At 46.7% G+C, this 6209-nt stretch overlaps 1 long non-coding RNA gene across 1 annotated transcript in view; it reads left to right on the forward strand.

Moving 5' to 3' along the window:
* LOC149125360 (uncharacterized) overlaps window positions 1-5486 on the forward strand; it is a 32355-nt gene extending 26869 nt beyond the window's left edge. The window contains exon 3 of the long non-coding RNA XR_016210374.1: window positions 5352-5486. This is a non-coding gene — a long non-coding RNA (uncharacterized LOC149125360). The remainder of the gene's footprint in view (window positions 1-5351) is intronic.
* The last annotated feature ends 723 nt before the right edge of the window (window positions 5487-6209 follow it).

Consider the following 6209-nt stretch of genomic DNA (forward strand, 5'->3'; position numbering starts at 1 on the left):
CTCCCTGTTTAACAGACAAGTAACAGATGACTCAACTCAAAAGGGCTGAAACAGTAATGAGATTTAGAATCTCATAATGAGAAGTCCCAAACCAGAGAGACTCCAGGATTGATTAAATCAATGATTCAACTATGCTCCCCAAGGACCTGGAAATTGTCAGTCCTTCTCCTCCTCCTCCTTCTTTTTAAAAGATTTATTTTATTTGTTTGAAAGAGTTACAGACTGAGAGAGAGAGAGAGAGAGATCTTTCATCCACTGATTCACTCCCTAAATGACTGCAATGGCTAGGGCTGGGCCACATTGAAGCCAGGAGCTTCATCTAGGTCTCCCACAGGGACCATCCTCTGCTGGTTTCCCAGGAACATAAGTAGGGAGCCGGTTTGGAAGTGGAGCAGCCAGGACTTGAACCAATGCTCATACAGGATGCCAGCTTAACCTGGTATGTCACTCTTCTGGGCCACTGTTGATGGCTTGCCTAGTGCCCTGCAGGAATCCAGCCTCATGTGCTAAGATCCAAAGGAAGGGAAGAGAGGATCACATCTTTGTGCCTCTCTTAAGAAATGAGAAATTTTTCCTGGAAGTGCCCTCAGCCAACTCATCCCTCATGTTTCATAGAAGTGAATCCCCTGCCTTTTCTTAATCCTATCACTGATGATTAGAATGTAATTTTCATGAATGGCTTAGGTTAATTGGGATTAAACTTTAGGGGAGGAGAATGGGCCAGAATATAGTGACACACAGAACCAGAAGGAGAGAATGGAAACCTGAAACTGTGAAGTTTAGAGTAGCACAAAAGGCGGATTGGCTATTGCATAGGAAACTCTTCATGTCTTCTGAAGTCCCACCTCCAATCCGTTATAAAGTTTTAAGGATTTTTTTTTTTTTTTAAAGATAATAAACAGGGCCGGCACCATGGCTCACTTAGTTAATCCTCTGCCTGTGGCGCTGCCATCCCATGTGGGCCTGATTGCTCCTCCGGCATCCCATGTTCTAGTCCCAGTTGCCCCTCTTCCAGTCCAGCTCTCTGCTGTGGCCCGGGAGGGCAGTGGAGGATGGCCCAAGTGTTTGGGCCCTGCACCCCATGGGAGACCAGGAGGAAACACCTGGCTCCTGGCTTCAGATCAGCCCAGCGCCAGCCATAGCGGCCATTTGGGGAGTGAACCAATGGAAGGAAGACCTTTCTCTCTCTTTCTCTCTCTCTCTCTCACTGTCAATAACTCTACCTATCAAATAAATAAATAAATAAATAAACAATTTTTGTCTTCTTCCAATTTTATCTGCACTATAGCTAGAATCTTTCCTAAATATAAATCTCACCACTTCCTCTCTGCTTTCAATAGTTCAATGGTTCCCCATGGTGTTCAGGATAAAAATTAATTTAACACGGACTGTGAGTCCACCAGTTTCCTGGTGGGAAAAACATGGTGTACACACACAACAATTTGAGCTGAGTTTAATGAATATCCTACTTATGTGTCGTCGGGATTTAAAGGAAACCGACTTGGGATGGTATAATACCCAGGCGGTCACAGTTTCTCTCCCTAGGCCTCATGGAGCAGTTAGAGGCCCTCTCTGGGACTCGTCTTGTGGCTGGAGTGGGCTGCCTGTGAGGACGGGGCAGAGGGATGTGGCTGACCCCTGGTGACCTGGCACTCCTCTTGCCCTCCAAGCTCCTGTTAGAGCTTCCCCTTGGCGGAACTCAAATGGACGCCAAGGAGTGAGAGAACTTCCGTGTTGGTCACTCACAGAGCAGGTGCACAGTGGGTGTCCCGGGTGTCTGAGAGTGTTCATCACTAGGCTGACACTTGTTTATCTTTCCTTCTTCTCATACCACGTTGTTTCTTTTTCTCCTACTCCGGCCTTCCATAGCACCTTTCCACGGGACCCTATGTCTTACCATGTTTCCTTCCTCCATGGCCTCTACGCTTACTGTTCCTCTCTCTTGAATAAACTTTTTTTTGTTCACTTCACTTATATTCATTCTTCAGATCTTTTTTCTTCTTCTTCTTTTTTTTTTTTTTTGAGATTTATTTATTTATTTGAAAGGCAAAGTTACAAAGGAGAGACAGAAAGAGATCTTCCATCAGCTGGTTCACTCCCTAAATGGTTGCAATGGCTTAGGCTAGGCCAGGCTGAAACCAGGAGCCAGGAGCTTCTTCCTGGTCTCCCCAGGGTGGGACTTGGGCCATCCTCTGCTGCTTTCCCAAGCACATTAGCAGGGAGCTGGATGGAAGTGGAGCAGCCAGGACTCAAACTGGCATCTATATGGGATACCAGCAGCAGATGGCAGGTTAACCTGTTATGTCACAACTCTGCTCCCCCCTCCCTGATAATATACACCTTGAAGCTCTGTATGTATGTGTGCGTGTGTGTGTATTTTCCTAGAAAGAATCACAAGAGAATGTTATTAGTGATGATTTTTAGGTGGAGAAAATAGTGGAAGAGGCTTTCATTGAGAAATGCACATTTCACTTGTGGTTTTTTGTTTGTTTTGTTTTGTTTTTTAGAGTAGAGGGAAGAGAGAGAGAGAGCATGCAAGCATGCTCCTGTTTGCTGGTTCATCTTCAAATGCTTTCAACAGAGCTAGGCTAGGTTGAAAACAGGAGGCAGGAACTCAATCCAGGTCTCCCTCGTGGTGGCAGGGGCTCAACTACTTAAGCAATCACTGCTGCCTCTCAGGGTCTGCATTAGCAGGAAGCTGGAGTCAGGAGCTGGAACTGAATATCAGCGCAGGTACCTGAATATGGGGCTTTGGTGACTTAGCCGTTAGCTAGATGCCTGTTCTTTGCCTTGTTTTTGGTGCCTTTTTTTTTTTTTTTTTTTTTTTTTTTTGCTTTGTTGTTGGTTATTTGAGAGGCAGAGACAGAGAGAACTGGACAGTCAGAGCTCCTATTTGCTGATTCACTCCCAAAATACCCTCAATGACTAAAAGTTGAGCCAGGAGAAGCTGGGAGCTGAGAACTTAATCCAATCTCCCAGGTGTTTGGCAGGGACCCAACTGCTTGAGCCATCATCACCCACTCCCTTCCTGCATCCGCGTTAGCAGGAAGCTGGAATCAGGGGCCAGAGGCACTCCAATATGGGACATGGGTGTCTTAACTACCAGAGTAAATGCCCACTCTTTACTTCATTTTTTAATTGCAACAACAGTGCGGGTTGATTCCCCCAACATCATAATCACCCCTTCTGCCTTTCTCTGTGGTAGATGAGGGAAAACAGAAATCCTCACCAGCTCGCATTCCCTTGCAGCTGTGTTGGCTTTGTTACTATGCAAAGGTTCTAGCCAATGACAGTAAGGCAAAGTCTCTCAGAAAACATTTAAATTGACTGACTTGACCACACTGTAAGAACCTCCCTGCCCTCTCCTTGAGTCCAATTCCAAGGAGTTCTTGACCTTCACTCTTCCCACAATGCTTTCTCACACCAATACTGGATTTTTTTTTTTTTTTTTTTTTTTGACAGGCAGAGTGGACAGTGAGAGAGAGAGACAGAGAGAGAAAGGTCTTCCTTTTGCCGTTGGTTCACCCTCCAATGGCCGCCGCTGCAGCCGGCGCACCGCGCTGATCCAATGGCAGGAGCCAGGATCCAGGTGCTTTTCCTGGTCTCCCATGGGGTGCAGGGCCCAAGCACCTGGGCCATCCTCCACTGCACTCCCTGGCCATAGCAGAGAGCTGGCCTGGAAGAGGGGCAACCGGGACAGAATCCGGCGCCCTGACCGGGACTAGAACCCGGTGTGCCGGCGCCGCAAGGTGGAGGATTAGCCTATTGAGCCACGGCGCCGGCCCAATACTGGATTTTTTTTAAAAAGGAATTTATTGGGGCCAGTGCTATAGCATGGTGGGTTAAGCCACCACCTGCATCACTGGCATCCCATATGGGTGCTGGTTTGAGTCCCTACTGCTCCACATCTGATCCAGCTCCCTGATAATTCACCTGTGAAAGCAGCAGAGGTCGGTCCAAGTCCTTGAGCCCCTGCACCCATGTGGAAGATCCAAAAGAAGCTCCTGGCTCCTGGCTTCAGCCTGGCCCACACCAGCCACTGTGTCCATTTGGGAAGTGAACCAGTGGATGGAAGACCTCTCTCATTCTCTCCCTCCATCCCTCTCTCTCTCTCTCTCTGTCTCTATCTCTGCTTCTCCCTCTGTAACTCCACCTTTCAAATAAATAAAATAAATCTTAAAAAAAGGATTTATTTATTTGAAAGGCAGTATTACAGAGAGAGAGTGACAGATACATCTTCTATCCAGTGGCTCACTCCCCAAATGGCTGCAACAGCCAAGGCTGGGCCAGGCTAAAGCCAATAGCCTGAAACTCCCCCTGGGTCTCCCACATAGGTGGCAGGGACCAAGCACTTGTACCACCTTCCTTTTCTTTCCCAGATGCATTAGCAGGGCACTGGGTTGGGAGTGAGCAGCTGGGTTGCAGGAGGAGGCTTAATCTACTGTGCCACGATGTCAGCCCCTCAATTATAACTGCCTCACATCCGAACAAAGACAACTAGATTCTCAGCTGCTGCGGAGTCCACTGTTTCTACCTGTGGAGGTCACAGAAGTCACAGCTGCATCCGGTAACATTTAAGCAATGAATATCAGAGTGAAGATCGTGCAGGTGGTGTTACTATGGTTCATTTGGAAGAGTCAATTACCAGAGCACCTGAGCAAACCAGTATGCTCAGGTTATTGGACTATATCACCGAACACCTTGCAAACGAAGTGAGCGCTCCCGCGGCTGGGCCAATATCCTGCTGCCCATGACTTTCCGAGAAGAATCTGAGCCTCAGAAGAACCCTCCAACTGTAGAATAGAGAGATGCTTGTTTCTAGAAAATGGAGTGATGTTTTACAGAATGAGATTCCCAGCCAGGGAGATACATTTTTTAGAGAGGCATCTATCTAGAAGAAGGTGGAGAGTAATTTATCTTTCCAAATTTGAAGGTGGAAAGGACATTTCTGAGCTATGTTGCATGAAGATGGGCTCAACAAATGTCTGTTTGAAGAGGGAGATGGATGGTTGCACATGCAGCCTTTGCCCTGCGTATCCTTCGTCTGCCTTGAACAATGACACCCTATCTCAAGGTCCAGCAGCCAGATTGCAGTCTTAGTGATCAAAGCCCAGTGCTAAGAATGGCAGAGTGAAGAGGCATGAGCAATGGGAACTTGGTGATGCTCTGCTCAAACTGCACCGACCTGAATCATCTCCACAATCTTCATTCCACAAGAAAAAGAGACCTCCACACGTTAAAGGCTTAGTGTCCTGGCTTTTCTGTTGCTTGCAAGCAAACATATTCCTGACTCCATTGGATGTTTTCTCTTTGCCTTTGGAAGTCCATGTTCTCCCTTCTCTATTTCTCAGGGCCTCAAAAGGATGACTGGTCCAGACTGCACGGGACAGCTCACCTGCCCCCCAGCTCCCGGGTGGGCTTGGCCAACAGGAAGAGCTATAGGCTTTGACCCAGAATTCCACTGTGGTGAGTTTACACTGTTATGTATTTGCAAATGCGTACCAAGATAGACTTGCAAGGATGTTCACTGCAGTGTTGTCTGAGGTGGCAGAATATTGGAAAGAGCTCAACTGTGTGTTAATGGTGGGAGGAGGGCTCATTAAATGCAATATGGCAGAGCATACGTTTGAACACATACATGCAAATTAAAAAGGGGTCATTCTGCATGGGCTGACACAGGAAGATCTGCAAGATACATTTTTGAAAGTTTTACTTATATATTTTCATGTGTTTGATAGGCAGATGGACAAACTGAAAAGAAGGAAGTATAGTATGATACAATTTATGGGAGTAAATACAAGCATTTATGGATTTTTTTGAAAGGATGAACAAGAAGCTATGGCTGTCTTTTTAAAAATGCCTTTCTTAAATATTTAAATTTTCATGCCATGTCTACATTTCCATTGTAATTATTATTGTTGTTGCCTTGAATATCAACCGGGCTACCTGGGGAAGGCCTGCCTTACCCAGGTTCCCCAGAAAGTGGAGCATGAGGGAAAGCTTCTGTTCTTCTGCCTGAGTAGGGAGTGAAATCCTGGAAAGTGGGACCAGGGGCAGGGGCAAGGAGACAGGGAAGGAAGGAGCCACGACAGAGGGGTATTAACCCACTGACCACCGCCTAACGCCACGAGTCATTCAATCTCACAGAGGGGGCTCTGAAAAACTACATCATCTACATAGCAGGACCATTTTTCTATGGAATAAAAAGT

The sequence above is a fragment of the Oryctolagus cuniculus genome, chromosome 7 (assembly GCF_051225735.1).
Source record: "Oryctolagus cuniculus isolate XC-2025 breed Fujian yellow rabbit chromosome 7, ASM5122573v1, whole genome shotgun sequence".
NCBI lineage: Eukaryota > Metazoa > Chordata > Mammalia > Lagomorpha > Leporidae > Oryctolagus > Oryctolagus cuniculus.